This window comes from Bidens hawaiensis, unplaced genomic scaffold, assembly GCF_021521415.1.
Source record: "Bidens hawaiensis isolate Kalapana, Puna unplaced genomic scaffold, B.hawaiensis_p1.1 tig00011151_1, whole genome shotgun sequence".
Taxonomy (NCBI): Eukaryota; Viridiplantae; Streptophyta; class Magnoliopsida; order Asterales; family Asteraceae; genus Bidens; species Bidens hawaiensis.
In genome coordinates, this window is record NW_027491863.1 from 435,230 (window position 1) to 460,002 (window position 24,773).

The window sequence follows — 24,773 nt, forward strand, 5'->3', positions numbered from 1 at the left end:
AAAAAGATCACATCAATCTAGAAAAGAGGAATAATTTGCTAGATAATCTCAATCATATAACAATGGGGTTGGTATCAGTTAGCAAAGCTAAAGACAAAAAATTTAAATACATCAGGTTAGACGGGTTCAAGTCTCATAGACATTAAAAATTAAAAAAAAAATACTTTGTCGTTAAAAAAATAAAGTTAATCTCAATCATATATAATAAAAAAAGGATTGCTATCTGAAATCTAACCTAAAGATTATTATTTCTTTCAAAAATAAATTTTAATTACAAATTTTATATGCTCAACTTGTCCATTTCTCTCAAGAATATGAGTATACGTGACAGTATGATCAAGTCCTATCTAAGTGACCGTTAACGATAAAAAATTTATACAAGTTTAAGTTTGCTCATGTAGATAACCGATTAAGATGATTGATGTTAGCTTGAGTTTGCACTTCAATTTTTTTATATAACACATACTAATCATAACCATGTTTCGAATCTAAAAAAACTTATTTTTATAATAATAGCTTCAACTTAAAATTCTTACATTCTCCACAGTTTAAAAAAAAAATTAATATGCTATCACTCTTTCACTTGACTTTTTAAATGGGCTAGCAAAAAAGTTGGGCTTATTGTTGAGATAACTGGACCATGAGATAAGCAAAAATTGGGCTAATAGTTGGTACCGAGAGTCCGAGTAGGTGGGCCTTATGCTTTTATACTTTTAATATTTATATTAAGTTTAATGTTACCGGTTTTCTAGTCCGGTCTGATCAGTGAACCAATAAGATAGTTGATTTGATTACGCATTGCTAGTCCGGATTTCAAAACGTTGGCCGGTTATTTTGTGTATGTATAAAATAGTCAAGTTTCAATTTTGTATTTATACAGAAGATTCAATCCCATAATAATGAGTTGAATACAAAACAAACTTCTATAGTTTTATTTCCAAACATGTGTGATAGAATTCCACTCGAACCCATGTTCGATACTTGACGTGAAAGAGATACATGACGACATTAGGTGGTTGTTGTCCCTAACCAAGAAAGTCGAATTTTGTAAGATGGGACGAGAGAGAAAGACATAAGCGTATTTGAACAGAAGAAACAACTGAATGGTTTATGGGATCGGTCTATCCACAAGCTAACAAACGATGCACTGTACAATTACCCTTGCTTCAAGGCAAATAAAAACATTCATGAAAGAAAATTCATTCATACTTAAATAAGACAATAATTGAAGTAACCAATCAAACCAAATCACCTTCTAGTACCTAAATCCACATCCATCCAAATAACATACCCAAGCTCTTCAATAATACATCCATAAATAGTCATCATCAGTATAAGTGACGGGCTCAGGATTTCTACTTATGGTTCACTTTTTCTATGTCGGGTCTGGTTAGATAATGGGATCGAGTTGGAAACATAAAAAAATACTATAACATAAAAACACAAAATATTACGATTTCATTAGATAAAAAAAACAACAAAACTTTTTAGTTATTCATAACGAGTTTCTCATATTTTGAAAACAATCGATTGCATTTTCAACTGAACTTAAAATTCCCGTTCTAATACGTGTGGGACGCCCAATGTCATCATCAAACACAAAGTTTTAATCAATTTCACATAAGATCTAGGAGATTTATGCAACAATATAAACCCTTCAAATGGTAGTAAAATTAACTATCTTTAACTGTTACAATTAACTATAATTTCACTGTTAAGAATCAATTACGGGTTAAATTCTTTGAATTTTGGTCTCAGTTGAAGAAATAGTCTTCGCATAACCTTCTTTTATTATTAAACTCACAATAATTAATATTTGTATGCTGAGTAATTAATATTTATATGCTGAGTAGGCACCACCAACGCCGGCGATGGAATCTGACACGTGTCCATCACTGGTGGCGGTTGGCGCCAATTCGGCAGCGGTCCCGCCATGAGAAGGTTCTGCAGCAACGGCCCCACATTCTTCACCGCCTCTAGAAACTTCCCATTTTCCGGCCACCCCTCCGGTGCCGGCGACGGTGTCGGAAAATTCACCGGACTTTCTATGCTTTCTTCACAATCTGATGAACAAAACCCATAATTTGTAATGGGTTCATCTTCAACACATGACACGCCGGAGTACGGCGGAGCTGCGGTGGTTTGACGGCGGCGATGATGGAGTTGGTGCTGGAGAAGCAAGAGGGTTTGATAATTGTTTTGAATTTGGTTTCGTTGGCAAACGGCGTCGTTTAGAAGATGTTCGAGTTGAGCTAACCGATCATCTCTTGCTTTTAGCTCCATTGTTGTTAGCCATAGTGACTGCTTTAGTTCTTCTACATTCTATTTCATTTCAAGATTCGAATTAGGAACCTATCAAACACGAGGATTTAATTTGGTTCGGTCTGGACTGACCTACTTTTCACATCGTCCACGGGTGACGATTAGATATTATTTTTAAGCGACAACTGATTACAAGTACATATGAAATGCATATACATAGAGTACAAAATTTGGTTACACGAATTTAAATTAAACAGTCTGGGAATGGGCTAGGGCCAGCTACACGTACATAAAGCAAGGTTGCAAAAGCCGCTAGACGGACCCTAGGCGGCCGAGTGGAGAGTTGGGTGTACTCGGGGAGTACTCGGAAATGGTAAATATAAAACAAATTAATTTTTGAAGATTATATTTACGTCAAATATAACAAGTTTATTAATATTTATAATAAAATAAGTGAATATCAATATAATTGGAGAAATTCATTTTCAAATACTAAATTATTATAAAAATTGCTAGTCATCAATTTAAAAAAATGATATTTTTTCTTTAATATTACAGAAATACAAATTATGTTTTGATTTTTTAAGTCAAAATCGGCCCAAGTTGACCGACTAGGTGTGATTCGGGCCGAGGTTGACCAACTTTAATCTATTCTTAGTAACTAGACGGAGTTAAAGAAACTCGTCTCAACGTCATACCTTGTAGCGAGACTCGGGGAGTACTCGGCCTTGTAGACCTAATTTTACAAACATTGACATAAAAGTACTACGAACCCAACATATAGTTCAATTTAAATAAAAGTTGTGGAATTTGAAGTAGAAGTATGGATATCAAAGATGAAAAAGTGATAAAGTTGTGACCTTTTCTTGGTACAAATATGTGGAATCAAGAATGCAGTTGGGGTGATCTTCCATAAGCTTGTAATAAAGAGAGTGTTTGTTTCCAAGTGTGGGGGAATGGGTTGTGTAGTAGCCTTATAAAGACTCATTTGTGTCACTTAAGTCTTTCGACTCTTGTCTTTTTAATAAAATATATATTGGAAGTTGTTGAAAATGAATTGATTGATTACAACTATTTGCTCTTAAAGAAAGATGGTTAGTGATTATAGGTTAAGAGGGTATGTATATGTCAATATGTCATTTTAATTTAATAAAATTTCCATAAGTTCCACTCTCTTCAAATACAAAAGGAAAAAATATTGACTAGATAATTCCTCTAGTTTAATAACCACTTTCAATTAATCACTTGTTTATAGTTGTAGGCCATTTTTTTAAAATATGTGATAATGATGTCTATACTCTAATCTATATTTAAAACTTTGTACGCTTTGTACATTAACGTCCTTTGTACAATTATCTGCCAACGTGTGTGCGTATGGAACATATATGAAACAAGGAAATTAATTTTCTTTCGCGTCTCAAAATATTGAGCCATTTAGGATGGCTCACGTGGCACACCTTGTGTGTGCTGTGCCCCTGAATGTATTACTGTAACTAGGAATAACTAATGAAGAAGTGTGGTATAGGTTTGTAAGGTAGTTTACTAAATTTGTTAGTTGTTAGGGGTGAGTCCTTGAGTTGAGGGGTTTAGTGGCTTCGTAAGTTATGTAAATTTAAAGGTGAAAACGAAAACGTGACTCCGAGATAAAATGTAACAACCAAACTAGTGTCATCGGTTGACTCATACACGTCTAATGTCAACTTAGAACCATAGTACATGTAAATGCTGGCCAACAACCTATGACTTGTAAGGCTTCCTTCAATATAGGACAAGTTGTCAAAAATAGGGTTTTCCAAATATCTTGTTGCGCTTACTGTTCGCTTGGAAATTGTTCGAAAATGCTCGCTTGATTTCGGTTTGGTTTGGAAACTCGCCGATCGGCTTGGTTCTGTTTGAAAACGAGTTAAGCCTCGCTCAGTTTGGGTTGGTTTGTTTTTGCTCGAATTATCTTTTAGTTTATTAAAATTTTTCTTTTGTGTTGACTTCAAAGTTCAGTTTTAAACTCTAGTCCACAATTCCACTTTTCCATAACGTTTCGTCTCGTTCCGTTGTTCGATACATTGTTGACACCTTCGAAACCCTAACCGTTGGTTCTCGTCACGCTTGATACACGAATTGTTTATTCAAATGTTAGGTTGAAATATCGATTAGGTATCGATTATTGTCGAACTTATTATGTATGCTTTCTTGTTAACTTTGAGTTCTAGACACTTTAGAGTTAGATGTTTAAACATTTTTAAGTTAGAATTTAGAAGTCATGAATTAATTAAATTTTGGAGTTTTAGAAAGTTAAAGTATAAATACAAAACCAAGCAAAAACAAACCGAACCAAGCTACACACTTTCAAACCAAATAAAGTTCAAACATAAATATATCAACCCATGAGATGTAGAAGTCACACTCACCACACCTCGGGATATTCTACTCTAGTATTCACTTTTTTAATATCCAAACTGATCCAAAAACCATCAGATTATTCTGTTAGGGAATTAGGTTATGTTTAAATACTAAACATGTAATATAATATACATGGTTTTTTCAACTTTGTTGAAATGTCAAAGCCATTTTAAAATTAAAAACGATAATATAAAAACAGAGTCCAATTTAGCCCTATGTGTGATTGTTAGGCCGAAATGGCATGTACAGCTTATTAAATAAATGTCGTTTTAGGAGTGCCTTGATGACTAAATGTTCACTTATACTAAATGTTCACTTATACAGTTAACTAACTACTAATAATACCTCTAAACAATAACATTTGTTTAATCAATTTTTAATTTCAGTCTGCCATTCAAGAGGTTTGATCCCTCACCACTTGGTTACACCTAGATGCAACCGGGTTAGGGTTCATCAAGAGTCAAACCGTGTTAGGGTTTGAGGATTGTAATCAGTTTTTTGAGTTATATTTTCTGATTATAAACAAGATTTATTTGTTTATATCATGTTTGATTATCGATCCGGGACTTGAGCAACAACCAATCTTTCCATCTTAACATTTTTAAGCTAATAATAAGGTTTTATAAAAGAAGTTGCGAGCTATCTTAAATTCTAAAACCATCAGTCTTCATGACTTCATGTATGAAGATAACATAAATGAAGATATACATATGTGATATGTAAAAATCTCACGTAATTGGAAGAATTAATAAGTATTAAATTTAAATTAAAAGGAATTTTAAGAGAATAAGTCGATATCGAGAGGGAATAATAAAAAAATGTATGTGTATTTATAAAGTGAAGCTCAAGCGCCAAACGCGGAGTAAAGATGACTTTGATGATGTGAAGTATGGATATTTATAAATTGATACTCTTTAATTTAAACACTAGGGTATAGGTCCGCGTGACACGCGGTAGAATAACTTGTCACTAAATATATTGAAATATATAAACCTTTTTTTGGCCGTCATTTTATACTTAACAAATTTTATACTCTTCTAAAACAACCTGTTTTAAAATATTTTCAAAATAGTTACAAAATATAAAAAAATTGGAATTAGTCAACTTTAAAAAATTATGAAATTTTGTTTGATTTTTGACAAATTATGGTAAGTATTTATAGTTTGACAATCAGTATTTTGAATATTAAAATGATAACTTATTCTAGTTAATGCCAAATCACAAAAATTAAAATTAAATCGGTTTTAATTTTACTAATATGACTAATTAATTTAGAAATAATTACCAAAATGAAAATTAAATCGGTTAATTTTAAAAACTTCAAAAAGTTATGTAAAGATTTTGAAATGAGTTTAAAATTATGTAGAGTATTAAAACTTTTAATAATTTGTTGAAAGATTGGTCAAAGTTCGAATTTAAAAAGAGTTTAAATATGTTAATTAAAAAGGAGTTTAAATTTTGTAGTTTTAAGTTTGAATTTGGTCTTCTATGTAAAGATAGAAATAATTTGAAATATCTTGATTCATGGAAATAATAATATTAATAAATTATGAAAAGTTGTCATGTTTAATAATATTCACAAAATCATATGTGAAGAATAATATTTGTAAATGATGATAAAACGGTTATTTAATTTATGATATATTAAGTATTGATTATTAGAAATTATGTCAATTTGAATATTGTGTTCTAAAATAACACGGTTATTATTTACTAATATGACTAATTAATTTAGAAAAAACTACAAATATGAAAATCAAATCGGTTACTTTGAAACCCTAAAAAAATTATAGAAAGATTTTGAAATGAGTTTAAAATTATGGAGAGTTTTAAAACTTTTAAAAATTTGTTGAAAGATTGGTTAATTTTCTAATTTAAAAGAAGTCTAAATATATTGTAATTAAAATCATGAAAACTTTATAACTTATTTATTGGGTTTTCCATATATAACGTAATTGGTTATATATAGAAAATATAATGTATCTTACAATATAATAACATAATAATGTTTTAAGTCAAATATATCGAAATATAAAAATGGTAAGGTGTAAATGTTATTATTTCTGTCAAAATAAGATATAACAACTAATTAGAAAAGGTAATGAATTAATAATAACAAAATTACTAAAATTATAATAATTATTATAAATTATAGAGATTATCATTAATAAATAGATAAATATAAGATACAAAAATAAAATTTTCTTTAATACATCGGTTCTGATTAAAATATATTAAATGGACAAACCAACAACTATATATGATTGATTATATAAAAATCAAATAAATTACATGAATTGTGAAAAATACATAAATACATGAATAATAACAAAAATATACATCAATATTAAACAAAAAATAAGATCTCTTATCAACAAATCTTCAACCCATGAAATTAGCTATATCAACTTGGGAACATAACCTGAAATGAGAAAATTAAATATTAATATTCGTTTTACAAATAATAAATTTTAATCGTGGTAATGTTACATGTTATGAAAAATTTACCCAATAATTCATAAAATTCAACTTTAATTTAAATTTGGAAATTTATAAATTTTAAATTGTATCGTTTTAGAAATAATAAATCTTAGTGATGGTAATTTTAGAAATTATGAATGTTTGTTTAATCACCCATTTAAAAAGTTCAACTTAAAGTTAAAATCAACTTTATTATTTGACCAGACAATTTAAAAATGTTTAACCAACTTAAACGTTTGACCATCAATTAAATAAAAAAATCAACTTAAATTTAAATTTGGAAATTTAAAATTTTTTAATCAAATAGTTTTAGAAAATAATAAATTGTAATGAGGGTAAGTTTAGACGTTATGGAATATTGACCAACCATTTACAAATTTCAACTTTAACTAAAATTTGGAATTTAAAAGTCGAAATTGTAATCGTTTTAGAAATAAAAAAAAATTGTCCCGGTAATGCTACATGTTATGGAATGTTAAACCACTAATTTACAATTTATTATTGGCCTTACCGGAAAAAGAATAATAATAATGTCCATGAATTAAACTTTTTATTTAGAACCTAGAAGAACAAAATGTGAAAGAAAAAAACAAATATAATTAATGCATTTATGGCGTCAATCAATTAATGTTCCTAATTAATAATAAACTCCAATAATGTAAAATCAATTGTTTTGTTTAATTAAATAATTTTTTAACCCTAAATAAATGGTAGAATTAACAAATATAATTTTAGCTTTTCCTTTTTCTTTAAAAATTCGTAATTATTTCAATCAATTAATGTTCCTAATTAATAATATACTCAATTAATGCAAAATCAATAGTTTTGTTTAATTAAATAAACTCAATTCATGCAAAATCAATTAATGCAAAATTATGTCAATCAATTAATGTTTCTAATTAATAATAAACTAAATTAATGCAAAATCAGTTGTTTTGTTTAATTAAATAAATTTTTAACCATAAATAAATGGTAGAATTAACAAATATAATTTTAGCTTTTCATTTTTCTTCTAGAATTCGTAATTATGGTGTCAATCAATTGGATTTTTGGAAACCGTAATTACAGGGCCAATTAATTGAATTTATATAAACGTCGTAACCTTCCAAGTTCTTACTCCAAATTGGCGTTCACGGTTTCAAATGAATCAGATAGTGGTTCGAATTTATAACACATGAACGAAAAAACTTACCGGAAAAACGTAAAAACGTAGAAATATTAGCTTCATCGCCTTTTTTGATTTAGAACCTAAACTGATTTTAAAAAAATCAGTTAACAATGAAAACAAAGATAAAAAGGTTAGATCTTCAATAACCGGAAGAAAATATGATGTTGCCGGAAAAATACAAACAAAAACGGAAAACAAAAATCTTACCGGAAAACCGTAATAACTTCAAAATATCAATTCAATCTTGGATTTTGATATACTAAAGAGATTATTACAAAATCATATAACAACTAAAATAAATATAAAACCATATCGGAAAACCTTACCGGAAAAGATATTACCATGCCGGAAAATCAAATAACATTGTTGGCCATTACCGGAAAACGATTAATCTCGATGGTGGAAATTACCGGAGAGAGAGAGAGAGGGAGGGAGAGAGAGAGAGAGAGAGAAATTATAATGATTAAAATGATGGTGGAAAATTATAATGTTTAAATAGTATGTGAGATGACACATGACATCATATTAGAGAGTCTTAAAATGAAAATGAGATGACATGGAGGCCTAAGTGGACACCCTAGCAGAAGGACATATGGCAAAATTGTATTGATTTAATAGATTAGTAAGATTATTAAAAATAATTTATGAACAATGGATATTTATATAATACGTTTAGCGATTTTTAATTGATAGAATTTGAGTCAAATAATTGCTACCTAAATAAGCACCTCGAGAAAAGTCAATACCTATGTTTTTATATTGTGACGGTAGAAAATGTTAAGAAAAAACAAGTGTAGAGTCTAATCAGACGGACTTATTGACTCTAATATTTGACCACAAGCAACTTATATCTTATATCTTGTTGGGAAAATTTCGTAAATGACCCTAAAGAAGAAAGAGAAAAAAAAAATCCTATTTCACTCAAGATTCCCAAAACAATCTGAAAATATATACTGAGGCGAAATCTTGGAGAAATAAACGACGGTATTTGTTAACCAAACAAAAGCTGACACGTGTAAAGATTCTGACACACCATACGAGATTTTTAAAAAATCTCGTCTGTTCCAACCCATCTCATAACCACACTTTAGCGAAATGAAGTATAAGAGAGGAGATCGAGTAGAGGTTGCGGATTTGGGTCCCGGGTTTTTGGGATCGTACTACGGCGGTAACATAATTTCCACGTTTGGAGATGAATATTATCAGATTCCATAAAATTAATTGAAAGCTAACTAGAACTTGAAGATAAAAAGGAAGAACATGAAGAGATGAAGATGAATCAAAGACTTGAAGAAGTTGATAATTAAAAATGATAGTTTAATTAGGAAAGTGGGGTCTACCTACAAATAACTAAAAATACCGTCGGATTAGACGGAATAATAAAATACATGGTCGGTCAAGACGGAATACGAAAAATCCTATCGGTCCAGACGATATTTAAACTTTTATAACCACCAAATAAGAAACTTTGGAATATGAACTTGGAAGACGAAATTCAATCCAAATGCGTCTACCAAGACGAAATTAAAAAAGCTCAAATCTCAAGAAAAAAATAATATGTACGGAACAGACGAGAAACATAAAAAACCGTCTGGAGAGACGGTTTTTTAAAAAGTTAATTAAGTTAAAAAAACGGTCGGAACAGACGAGATTTTTAAAAATCTTGTCTGGTGTGTCAGAAACTTTACACGTGTCAGCTTTTGTTTGGTTAACAAATACCGTCGTTTATTTCTCCAAGATGTCGCCTCAGTACATATTTTTTGGATTGTTTTGGGCAAGGTTGCAAAAGTCGCTAGGCGGACCCTAGGCGGCCGACTGGGGAGTTGGGAGTACTCGGCCTTAGTCGGTGAGTACTCGACCTTAGTCGGAGAGTACTTGGGGATGGCTCACCGAGAACTCGGCCTAGGCGGGGATTACTCGGGGATTACTCATTGAGTACTCGGCGCATAGGCGCGATTTTTACAACCATGGTTTTAGGAATCTTGAGTTAAATAGGATCTTTTTTTCTCTCTCTACTTTAAGGTTATTTAGGGAATTTTCCCTATCTTGTTTGATATATGATTATTCTTAGATAAAAACTGTTAAAATAGTACAAACAATTATATATACACTTATTGTTGTAAAAACAGTCTAGACGGTCAAGTAAGTATTCAATGAGTAATTGCGTTGGCCGGGTAGTTGACGAGTATTTATTGGGTACTCTTTAACTAGGTCGAGTACAAAATATTACATACAAGTAATTATATGATTCTCATGGTTTTCTAATAAAAATCTTTTTCTTTCTAATTTTCCTCCATCCTCAGGAATATAGAATTAAACAAATAGAAATAAGTAATAAGTATGAAAAGTAGGTAATGTTGTGCGTGAAACTTTGACTCGTTAAGTGTATAATATTAAGTTGTTTGTTTTTATCTTTCATAACTAAGTTCTTTCATAGGGTCATAAATAAGAAAATAAAATACAAGTTAAAATAACAATATATACGGTTTAAATGTAAGGTTCATTATAAAATAGTAAACTTTTATGAGAATAAAGATATATAAAATTAAAGCGTTTCAATTCATAATTTCCTAAGTTTATATTCTATAAACTTCTACTTTTTACCTAAAATATGTATGTTAAGTACAAAATATGTATGTGTTTTTATAAAAAATTTAACCATTTATTTACAAATGTGTATGTCGTGTTACTCGGGTATAAGTGCAACACGATTTTCACAACGTATTCTGCGCGATAACTTGTAGGTTGTACAACGTTGCTTTAACATAATATTCTATACTTTGTCAAGAAAGTATGCATACACCAAATAGTGTAGACCAACACATGTTAACGAAGAAGTTCAAAGAAAACGTGTGATAGTGCTTTTTTGTTGTGACATGGTAATGATTATAGATATGAAATTTCTAAAATATTACAAAAAAGTACTTTTAACTTATTTATTCTTAAATAGAATTGTACTTTTAGGTGTTTAAAAGAAGCTTAATTATATTGCATTTATTCTTATACTTGTAGGTGATACGGATTATTTAATAAGTTTTTCCATAATCAGTTTCCGTATATAAACCTATAAATTGTATTGAGAATAAACCGAAAACTTGGAAAAACTTTAAAATAAATAAATAAATAACTAAATATAGATACACGTAACAATTTAAACTGATTTATGGGGAGCTCGAAACCAATTGTCGGGTTGTTTGATCAAAAGCTTGTAACTCGTGGTTCACATGAAATTGATTCGGGAAAATAAAAACTCAAAGCAAGCTCGTATCTTAACTAATTGAGCCGACTCGGATCAATTTCCAAATGAGTTAAGCCAGTTTATTCAAAATATACTATTATTCAAAATATACTATTATTTCATGAATCCAAATGAGTTGAGCCAGAGCATTGTACACAAAGAATATTCAAAATAATAAATAAGGAGCAATTAGTTTAGTGGACATCAAAGTCAATGATAGTATGATTAAAGATTAATTAAAAAGCGGTTAGAGTTTCCATTAAGTTTATATATAAAGTCATCCCAAAAAATCATAAACTTATTCAATTAAATTTCATTATATTAAAATTAAGAAAAAAAGATTAAAGCTGTCTTCCGATATATCATTGCTATCGTACTCGAAAACCTTTTGACATAAAAACGTGTTTTATAAGTTCTATCTTAAGTTTCTTAACACTAGCACACAAATTTGAGTTTGTATTGTGTCCCATATATAATCCTAGTCATTGTCTCTTGAGACAAAGTTGATGAGTATGGTATCATATTATCTAAAGTAACAAGTGGATACAAAATAGGCCATTAACATTATCATATAACTTTGAGCTTAATCATTTATAACGGTGCTTTAAGTCACATTAACCCCAATTATTAAACATAGAGCAGAAACATAAAACAAAAACACATCAAAATAAGAAACCATCCAACATTTAATCCCCATATGTAGCAACCTGATCCATCATATTAGTCACACTATTCTTCGACTCCCTCAGCAACTTCACACTCCGGTTAAGCTTCTCCCGCTTTCCGGCCACCACCGGCGACTCCTCTAGCATCCTCTCAATCCCACCACCATGCGGCACCATCATCTCTTCCACAATCTCAACTTCCAAATCCTTATTAACAAGACTTTGAATACTAAACAGCATTTGAAGAGCCATACAATCAACCATCCTCCTAAGCACAATCTTCCAGTAAGCCATCATCCTCATTTTCATATCAAACGCTTGCGCCACCACATCACGATCGCAGCTTCTCAAATGCGCGATCCCAACTTTAAACCACTCGATTTCAAGCTCTACCGGCTTTGTAACATTAGTGATAGCCTCCATGAAAGCGGGCTGATGAGCCATGAGTGTCTTCCAAATAACAGTATATTCTGGATTACAAGTTTAGTCGGTTATCTTCTCCATTTCAACCATCTCGTTCACTCGGTTAACCGATACATTCTTCATCTTGCCAATTAAACTTTGTCCAGCTCTCCTCATTGAAGCTTGAAGCGGCGGGAAGTTATCCGAATGACGCATTAATACACTAATCACAACCTCCTCAATGTAAAGCCACAAGTTTCCGACAAACTCAACCGGCATACCAGATATGCCGTTGACTTTTTTGTTGAGAAATGTGAGAAACGCAGTTCTTGGTAAAAAGTTAGGTAAAGCAATCCCTTTCGCTTCTTCCAAAACCCTAATTTCTTCCATAAGGAACAACTCCTTTCGTCGAGTTTCGTCACTCGCTTGTAGTTTAACCGAGTACTCATTCAGCATTTTTGATAACCGAGCGGTGCAATGCATGGACTTAACATCCGGATACTCCTCAAACTCGCCTCGAATCAAAATCTTCCTCAACGATTCCTTAACGCACCCGATAATTCTCATGAACACCATCATGGCCTCAGCAACAGATGTCATCTTTCGAGGTAACTTGTCTAGTTCACCAACGTAACCGGTGAGTTTATCGTTTATCTTCTTTACAATATCTGGAAGACACTTAGATATAATCGTCGATTGAATCTCGACAAGTTTATCTGCCAAAACTGGTATTCCAACCATCGATTTATCAACTAATCGAAGAAGCGGGTGAGATTGAAACATCTTGGACTCTTTAACTCTTGCTTCTTTATAAGTCTCATTACCAACTCGATTCCTTACACAAATGTAACCAAGACCGATGTTTACATCGTCCGCGGTCACCTTCTCTAGCAAACCTTCAGGGTTTTTATCAGCATTTGTGACAACTGCTAGAGTTCGTTGTCCGGTAACATCGACACGCTGAGACATTCGAATGGATTCACATGTTGAAAATCAACAAAAGCCGAAAGAACGTTTAGTATTATGCTTTCTTCGGGGGTTATATACTCGTTAATTATCGCGGCTATTTGCTCGTATATGTCCTCCGGTTGGCCATGTACCGGAACCCGAGTTATTCCAGGAAGGTCCACCATTGTAAGATCCGGACACCTTTCTTTTTAACAATTAATGTTAATGGAGTATGTGATATGTTAAACCTTAGACAAGTGAATCAAGAACACCAAACACGATATTGCATAAAACGTTTATGCGACTCTTTTCATTACTAAGAAACAAGAACAAAATACTTTCTACTCTTTCTACTCTACCCAAAAGAAAACTAATGACGGGTTTATATAACACCCACAATTCTAATCATACTCAAACTAGGAAACATAATCATACTAGACTTCTACTTTATTTAATAATAAATAAAAGATAACTATGACACCAAGTTATTCAACTTGGTCCCTGAATTTTGGATCTTTACCAAACCGCCCATTGAGATCTTCCGTACCACCCTTATACTTTTCGTATTAACCATTCGGGTCCTTCAAGTTGGTGTTGCTCCAAGTTTTACACTCCCTCTCAATACCAACTTCCATTGTTCCTCCAAGATCTTTCACACCTTTAATCGCTCTCACCTCTTTGAGCTTGATTCTTGGATTCGACTTTATAACCCTGCATTCAGGTTTCTTTTTCCTGTTATCAATTGAGCTAGTTTCGAGATTACCATTATTTAGAACTGCATCACCTGGTTCCAGATAGGAAACAACTTTTGCTTTCTCAACCTCATGACCAACTATCATGATACTTAAAGCAATTCTTCCATCCTCACTTGATGCATGCTCCCTCTCGAACTCAACTTCTTCATTCATTCGTTCATTCGGATCACCCGAACTTTGCATGAACTTCATGCATACTTCAACATCAACTTTGTTGGTTTGTTGATCATCAACGTTTTCCATTCCACCATGACAACCCAAAACATGAGACGGAACTATCTCCTCGTGCACTTCATTCAACAAGGTTTCTTTCTCGTCTTGTTCGGTTATTATCACGGTTACGTTTTGATCAACCGTATTTTCTTCTTCAACCACAATTTCCTCATCATCTAGATTCAAAATAACAATATATGATTTCATGATTACCTTCAACTGATTCGACTCTGGCACTGCTTCCTGACTTGTCCACCAACAGGAGCCTTCTTCAAACCATTCATCTACCAAGTTCGGTTTGAATTCGGTGACAACTGCGTATTTTTCTTGAACCTCGGCCATATTAGCCTCCACATCCCACGGTTCTTCTTCTCTAACAACAGTTGCATTACCTTCCTCCTTAGGTTCTCGACAGTATTTTTCCATATGCCCTTTCCGTCCACATTTATGGAACCTGAAAGGAAACTGCTTTGGTTGATACCTAGATTCCTTGTCTCGGTTCTCTTCGTCCGATGAATCTTCTTTAGAGTTGTCATCTCGACTCTTTCTGGTCCATTCTTTCTTCTTCGATCGTTCACGTTTCTCGTTGTCCCAAGACTTACTCTTGCCTTTCTCTCCATAACGATTTTTATTTTTGTAGAACCGATGCTTTTCCTTCCTAACGACATACAAGGCTTCGCTCTCGGTTTTAATCGACACACCGGCTAACTGTTTTGCCAATGCTTCTTGTCCAGCAAGAATATTTTCGAACTCGGTAATACTCGGTTGGGTCGCCCACCCTTGAATAGCGGTAACGAAGCTACGGTACTCCGGCCTTAAACCATGGATGAGTATCCGCTTCATACGAGCATCGCTAACCCGAGACTGTGGATCGAGTTCTCCAATCTCGCGACACGGATTCTTAACTTTACGAAAATATTGAGAAATTGGAAGATCCAAAATATTGGGAAATTGTCATCAGCTCACCTTCAACTAGTTGCAATCGAGCATCGTTCTTCTTCGTGAATAAGGTCTCAAGCGTATCCCACGCTTGCTTTGGGTATTCGAGATCTTGAATGTGATCAAGAACATCATCATCCACCGTTGTCTTGATGATAAACATCGCACGGCCCTCTTTCACCTGCCACTTCCCGATACTACCGTTAATATCGTTTGCGGGTTGTCTCGTATCGGTACCGTTCGTTACCTGCCAAAAATCTTGACCTTGAAGATACGATTTGATGCACGTCGACTATTGTTTATAGTTAATCTGGTTCAATTTCTTGATTCCTCCTACTACCTGTAACTCTGCCATTGTTTCGAATTCTGTTATTGACTGATTACCACTTCTGATTTATGATCGTACAGAAACCTTGATTAATTGTTGATTGATGGATAGCAACAAACTGTTGGCCGCTGTAGTTATCTCACAAACAAAGCAATTCACGCTATTAATGATTGCCAAATAAATGGTGGCAACAATATTAATAATATCGTTGTTATCACAAATATGGTTGACTTTTCCTTGATCCCAATTTCCTAGAAGATTGGTGAGGACCTTGATTAACCTCAAACACCGTTCCTCTATTTCTTTCTTTCTTCGGTGGGGCTACACACATAGATATAAAACAAACCTTTCCTATTTTGTTTTTGACTTTATGCCTTAACCGAACAACCAATAAATATACGGACCTTTTTAAAACTTCCCGACTCTTTTCTGTGATCGAAAACTTCAACACCTTGGATCGGAACTTCAACCGTGACCGGTTTCTTGGCCTTTTATGCCTTTGATTGGAAACTACTACCTCAATCAAGACTTGCAGATCGGAAACACGAGTCTGGATCGTTAGGCTCTGATACCACTTGTTAAACCTTAGACAAGTGAATCAAGAACACCAAACACGATATTACATAAAACGTTTATGCGACTCTTTTCATTACTAAGAAACAAGAACAAAATACTTTCTACTCTTTCTACTCTACCCAAAAGAAAACTAATGACGGGTTATATAACACCCACAATTCTAATCATACTCAAACTAGGAAACATAATCATACTAGACTTCTACTTTATTTAATAATAAATAAAAGATAACTATGACACCAAGTTATTCAACTTGGTCCCTGAATTTTGGATCTCCACCAAACCGCCCCTTGATATCTTCCGTACCACCCTTATACTTTTCGTATTAACCATTCGGGTCCTTTAAGCTGGTGTTGCTCCAAGTTTTACATGATATACCTTTACCATGTCCCGCAATCTCATCGGTGGCGGAAATAATATCCTCTTCAATACGCGACTCATCAGTCACAACCGTCTTGTCATGATACTCCAAGTGGAGTATCGGATGTGGGCCCGGGTGGTGTTGAAGCCTCATGATGAGTGGGACCCTCATGCAAATGCCTTGGGCCCTTGGGAGGCTGATTTGTGCGAGGGACTCGAGGACACTTGACTTGCCCGACGATTGATCGCCCACGACGACAATCGTAGGGAGTTGGATGCCTTCTTGCATGACTTTGAGTTGACGGAGTTTGTCAATACAGTTGAGCAAGGGGCGGATGCGGTCGTTGTAGGTTGATATAATTGGTGCAGCGGTGTCAGCCTCGTCGACTAGGGACGAGTAGTCATCGCTGTCGGATGAGCTGCGGCTATGGGTTCGTCTTTTGGATGCACTGCTCTTGGATTCTACTAGAGCCATGTTAGATAGAGATTGTGATTGATGGTGGATTTAGTTGTTTTAAGGAAGTGAATGTAGGTTACTTATTTATAAGTGAAATGTAGCAACTATCATTGTTAATTTCATATTTATTAATAGTGTAAAGTTTGGTTATCAGTATTTGGTTATTAGTGGGCAGTTTCAGTTATGTAATATGGGAATTAATGGGATCTCAAGAGTTTCATACCATTTTTTAGTTATGGTAAAAAAAGATAAATTTAAATACAGGTCTCAAGAGCTTCTTCATGTGAGGTTTCAACAAAAATGAAGACTAATAAGGGCTATTGAATATATGTTTTTATTATTAATGATGGTATCTTGATCATGTAACAAAAAAATAAAATAGGCTGTGTTATACGGAAATATAAATTAAAACTGATCCTGAATCCTATACCCAAAAATCATAATTTCATAATAATAACAAAAAAGTTGTTAAATTTCTTTGGACAAGTATATAGTTTGAGTCGTAAAAATAATGTTTAGATTGGTCAACTCTCATAAACACCTAAACATAATAATTGTTTCTTCATGTGTTTTTTTTAACATCAAATTCTTTCCAACATAATATCCCCTAAACCTTGTATTTATATAGGATAGGTCTTACATATAGACCACCACAGTATACTAATAGGTCATGGTTTCACGAGTTTACATGAGTTATGTTATATAAATTTGGATATTTATTTCAACTATGATTTTTAAACACCCTATGAGATTCTATCATCTTAATATAAATCCGTACATACTAAATCATTACTTTCGACCTCCAAACTCTCATGTGAAGTACAAATATGTTAATTAATTCTTTTCTAGAACAAATATGGGGTTTTCTAGAGACACCGCCCATTTTTATTAAAAAAAAACCACACAATACGTCCAATATATATAGGGCTATACGGGGCATATAGGCTCTCATATATGCCCCGTATAACCCCCCCTAAAGAGGGTGTGAGGTGTCCTAGTAGGACCAAAAAAGATCCTCTAAAGTTTAAAATCACGTATTGTTAGGGAATGCTGATTAATTATAAAATTTATGATCTCACGTAGTACTATCAAATGATGTTTAGATCATTGTTTTAGGTAAATCACCACGTAGGGATGGGGAAAAATTCCATAAATGGACTATTTGGCACATAAAATTCATCTATTTATCACATCACCATTTTAGAACATCGTTTATTGAATATTACTATATGCTTATTGCTTATTGATGTATGATAATTCCATCTTTAAAATGTTTGCTTTAAAGCACTAAACCCCAAACTTGTATATTTATTTGAATCACACTATAAAACTTGTCAGTTTCTTCAACGTGATTTAAAAATCTTAAAACTACCTAAATCCTACTCATTTCTTTTAAATTATTCCTTTTTGATAAATTCAGATAACTTGTTCCGACGCAATCCAATAATTTTATTTCTTACAATATGGTTCACGTTTGAGAAACAAAAATAACTATACGCTAACTAGACAATAACGACATTCTTTATAATGTGAAATCCAGCTTCAAAAGTGTCACACCCCGACTTAGGGCCTAGGCGTGTGACCAATAGTTGGTACCTGTTTTGTAAATAAATCAGAGTTGGGGTTTCATTTTAGCGGAAGTCTTTAATTAAATATTATTATATTGAAAACTTATTAAAAACTCGGGTTTAAATACCCGTTTGATATTTCAAATACATTTTTTTTATAAAACATAACTCGTTATAATATTTTGAAATAAAATATCTGAGCCATCAGATAACATCTAATGACTATAACTCCAATCTTCTATTCCTTCTTGTTTGTCTGTTCTAACCTTTCTTGTTTTCCTGTAAAATGGTTAGAAAATACGTCAGCACACAGCTGGTGAATGACGCTGACTTTAAAAATATATTTTCAATACCATTGTGAAACCAACAATAATACCTTTGTGACTACTCATTAGGCATCCAACTACATTGGGATCAAATTACCCTAAGTACCTTGTACAATTAATTATATACACAATATCATTTCTCTGAACAGTCCTGTAGACCTTCAGAGGCATGTTGATGATATGCATGGCCTCGGAGAAATGCCGAGTCACCATGTATGTTTGGATCCAGACACATGTATTCTCTTAATCAGAGTGTCTGTTTCTTATTATTGTACACAAAGTTTTAAGGATTCGTAAATCCTACGCAAGCATTCAGACTCATTATAAAAGGTTTGGGGCGTATTCACCTTGTCTGTTTATAATCAGTTTCTAATACTGATTCCTGTTTTTCTGATTTCTGCTTCTTGTTTTGTTACCTTGGACCTATAGTACGAGAATAACATTTTTGTATAAATATCTAGATCAACGATCTAGCTTTAGACCTTTAGTCTATTTCGTATAGCTTTAACCTTGATAAAAACATTTGAACTTTTAGTCATTTTCTTTATTTACCATTTATATGCTACGTTTCTTCTTCAAGAAGAAATGTTTATACTGAGTTTCTTCTTCAAGAAGAAACATTAATTTCATAACTATAATCTCTTGTATTATATTTCTTAGTCATAAAGAATTACTATTTTGACTATAACCTTTGCTTAAGAAAAGTTATTTTATTCTTAATCGTAATCAAGGTTTGGCTATAACTTCGACTATGGTCTAAGCCATTTATAATAATAATGTAATAACTTAGGCAGATTCCCTTACCTCGCACGGTATTCGGAGTTAGATATTCCTAAGTTTATACGGGCAGCACTTCTACTCTATATGCACATTTATCGAGACGTTCTTGATCCACCTTCCTTGGCATGCAAATCGAGGTGATGTTCACGTGTCGTCGGGTCGTGCACGTACTTCGAGGCGGAATGTCGGGTTACTTCTGGATGGCACGCACTTCGAGGAAAACACCGGGTATTTGGTACGGATTACGAGGTCATGATTTTCGGGTCGGTGGCACGCAAAACGATGTTCGGCACGCAAACCGAGGTAGAGAGAGAGTGGCTGTGGTGTGCATGCAAATGAGCCGACCCCTTTCTATTTATAGCCACCGCGATGGGCACCTTTTTCAACTCCGTCGCGTACCGCGACGAGTACCATTCTGACGCGTGTCGCCACGTGGCCTGACACATTCTGCCACGTGTCCTGGTATGCTGCCACGTGTCGCCGGAGTGCGACACGTGTTGATGACTCATCACGGCCCATCGCGGTACGCGATGGCCGTTTCCTTGGACTCGTCGCGTAGCGCGATGGGTCTCTGAAAATTATTTTTTATTTTCAGTCCCTGTACTTTGATAGCTTGTCATTTCTAGGCTAATTCTCGATGTGAGCGTGCAAAGTGCGCCATCAAAGCGCCACATTGCGCCCAACGCCCTTCGCCGTCATCCTCCTCCTCATCCTCCTCCTCGCCCGAGCCCGAGCCCGTGCGCGTCAGGTGCTACGCACCCTCCACTAGGACCACTTGGTGCATGATATTCATAAAAGAATATGACTATGGAAATTCTATCTCTTATAAAGAGCTTTCATTTCTTTACCACTTCCAATGTGGGATGGATTCCATTTCCTTTATTTATACCTTGGTGGAATGCTTCCACTTTCTTACATCTTCCAATGTGGGATGAAATTTCTTTCATGTAAGTAAACTTAACTTAGGAAATATTTTTATTTCCTTATTTTAATTATAATTCCTTATTAAATATCTTTTCATGTCTTGTCTTGATATTATTTTTGATCCCTAAACTTTCCTAAGTTGTCAAATTTGGATCGAAATTTTGGGGATGTTACAAAAAGCAACCCTGCTGATAACGTGTTGTGAAATAACGACCTAATAGCAACCAACATGCATACTACATAAACATTAGATAATAGAGAGCATATAGAATGGTGAATGAGATGAGTCTTCTCATTGGGCATATCTTACAAAATACAATAGCACACTATATATATGTCTTACATTAATACAAGAATAACTAAAGAGATTTGAGTTATGTATGTAGAGAGTAACCACGTAATGTACACGGGGCTCAAGCTAATATTGTATGATATAGTATGATATAGTATGATACGATACGATACGATACGATACGATACGATTAGATAAGATACGATACGATACAATACGGTACTGTATGATACGCTATAATACGATACGTTACGATACTATATGATATGAGATGAGATGACATGCAATAATTGATATGGTATGGTATGGTATGGTATGGTATGATATTAAGTAGTATGGTATGACATGATATGTGTGTGTATATATATGGGTCATGTATTAGCAGTTTATCTTCACTCAAATATAAATAACTCTTTACTTCTCAATTTATTGTATTTTTAAGGTGTGTCCAAACATGACTTTAACTGCATCGAAGATGACATTCTTGGTCGTGTTGTTGTTTTTAGTATATGGTAATCTCAATCTATCGATCCTTTTTATTTAAATATTTCAGCATATTCCTAATTTATTGTTGATGAACTATATGTCGCAGGTTTGCATACATCATATGTTTTCGCTGATGAAGGATCGCCATAACCCTTCAAATTCAATCAAAGAACCTATATGATGGCATTATTATACCTTGTAAAACAGATGACGATTGTAATAAGCGTTGCCAGATTGGTGAGGGCACCTGTATCCACGATGCTTGTCAATGCTATGAAATTTATAATTGAGAAAACACAATTTGGAACACCTATAGATTATAATAAAAGATAATAAAATGTTATTTCATTATTGTTTAGTTTTCCTTTCCATGAGTGTCTTTACACTTAAGAGTGTCGAGCGTTAATAACCGGTAACAAGTCGTCGTGTAGGTTTTCGAGCTTTAATGACGGTGAAGACGTCGAGCGTTAGTGACAAGTAAGCATAGTGACAAGTAATCATGTTGGGAATACCATTATTGTTAATTTTCGTGATAATATATGCGCCTTGAATAATGCATGGATGACATCATCATCATCGTACTCACTATATCCCGCCAATAACAAAGCTATGGTAGACTCTGAGGAGGGTAATAATAGACAGCCTTACCTCAATCTCATAGGGATAGAGAGACTGCTTCTGAACTTTACTACTAAGTGTTCATCTTCGATCTTTATTGCTTTTGTGAAAAGGCATCTTTATTGCATATTATACCACCAATTTTAGCTCAAAATTGAAAAGGCATTTTGTTCTTAGATGTGGTTGATGTGCGAATATATATATATAAATAAAACACGAATCGCAACTAAGCTTTAAAAAAAACCAAACAACCTATCATAGTTCACACAAACGGCAAGTGTACCGGTCGCGTATAGCAAAGAAGAGGAAAGTCCGGATATCGAACTCGAAGACATGTGAGAACGGCTCAAATAATAGACCCTAATCCAAGTCCTGCCCTAATAATATTTGTAATTGATTTTATTATTTTTTTAGTTTATTTTAATTAATTTAACTAACTTACTTAACTTAACGAAACTAACGAGAAAACTTAATGGCACTAACGAGGTTTTAACAAATATGGAGAAATGACTACCTAGGCAAGAATCCTATTGACAGTTCAACGGCTAATGGGATTAACTAATCACACGACACCGGGATCTTAAAATAATCAACTAAGGCTCATTAAAGTTCGCTAGATTACCTCTCGGTCTCACCAACTAACCCTCACAAATCTAAGAAGATTGAATAAATGCACCGGGAAAAAGATTACTAAGGTACCCTAATGACGCATCTCCTCTCGGACTCAACGACACAAAACCCGCTAAAAATTGGTACTAGCAATTCTAGGGATAAAGGGGTAACAATATCTAACCCAATCTAAGACACATATTTGCACGCAAAACTAAACCGGATAAGACCAAAACTCGCTCTCGCGCAATTCTAACCTAACCGAATAAAGACGCGAGACAAACCGACTCCCTATTACCTCTCGGTCGCAAGGAAGTTGAACATATTGAATTTTAATAATTAATTACACTCAAGATTCCAATGGTCGCGCTAACCACAAACATATCAAAAACACCAAGTCTAAGACCTAAACGTAGAACCCTAACCGAACGACACACAATCAATCAATCAAAGTCAAACGCGGAATCAACATGCAAAAATTATATTAAAACAATAACTAACACACCAAAGATCGAATTAAATAAAGCCTTTCAATAATAATACGTCGTGTAATTAATTAAAACCTAATAAGCCGCTAAACAATGTCAATAATCATCTCAACCTAGGTAGTGCTAACAAATTTAGCCTAACATGATTTTTGGACAGCAGCTATAACTCTTAATAAACACCATAATACTCATCCAAATCATAGTCAAACTCAATCCACAATCAAGCATAATCAATAACAATTCAATCGTAAACTCAATCGCAAAATAATTCAACTTCAAGATCAAAAACAAGAGAATTATGAAGCATAAAACAAACCAAAGTGTATGGAGATGTAATATAGAGTTTATGGATGCTCTTGGCTGTGAAAAACAATTATGAAAACACTCAAACCTTGCTGTCCAAGTTCTTTTCTTTCTTGTTCTTGGCTGTCCAATTTCCTTGCGATCGAAACAGAGGGGTCTTTTTCAATCAACTTGATGTTGATTTATATTTTATTCTTCTTTCTAGTGCTGCCCTATTTGCTTGCTGCTATTTCGCGTGGGATTTAATCCCACCACACAAACAAAAATAAAGCCTTTCTTAAGACCAATAAAATTCAACAACTAGCCGACTCCTTCACAAACAACAAACTTGATTTTCTTCTTCTGTCCGATCGAAATTAGAGGGTGCCCCCTTTATGGTGTTAGGGTTTTTATTTTTTTAATGCATAATATATAATATGCATGTAATGGTCTACACTTGTGGGCTTGGGTCGGGCTTCAACTTGGTTCTTCAAGATTTGATTAAAAAGGCCTCCAATGTCTTCAAAAACCCGAACCTTTTTTTCTTTAAAACTCGTCACCTACACAAAATAATAAACTTTGTAAGATCATATAAAAACAAGCCATAATTATTATTTATTATACGATTAAGCACTTAAAACATGATAAAAAGAATAGGAAAAGTAAGTGTGTTTTACAACACATCAGTGGTATTATTAGTTTGCAAGGATTTTGGCATTCTGTTCATGCATAAGTCCATTTTTTTCTCTTTCTTATAATTCTTGAGGGCAAGATGTTAAACGTAAACAATATTTGCTTGACGTTCAAGGGCGGTTCGGTTTTTGATCTCATGGAGGTGGTGGCTTGAAGGAGATGCGAAATAATGATTTAAATAATTGTTATCATATCTTTTTGATTTAAATAAGGCAGTAACCAAAGTCCTAGTTTGATTAGGAGTCAAATTGTATGGGTATATATAGCCCACGTTCATTGTTTATTTTGTGGGGTTTTGCTTTCTATTTTTCGTTTGTTGAGTTAATCAAACAAAGAGTCACTTGTTGAACAAAACCTCCTGTTTCTATTTGGTTGTGTATATGTTGATCCACCTGTGAAGGCTTAACACAAGAATCTTTAAAGAGAGAGAGAGGGGGGGGGGGGGGGGAGGATTGTTACGTATTAAAAGTGTTACTTGTAACCGTTAGCTCGTTTAAGTAGACGAATTACTGATCATC

The 24,773-nt window shown here is 33.6% G+C and overlaps 1 pseudogene; it reads right to left on the bottom strand.

Annotated features, from left to right (window-relative positions):
- Positions 1 to 12,181: 12,181 nt before the first annotated feature.
- On the bottom strand, positions 12,182 to 17,416 carry LOC143537189 (dynamin-related protein 4C-like; annotated as a pseudogene).
- Between the last annotated feature and the right edge of the window lie 7,357 nt (positions 17,417 to 24,773).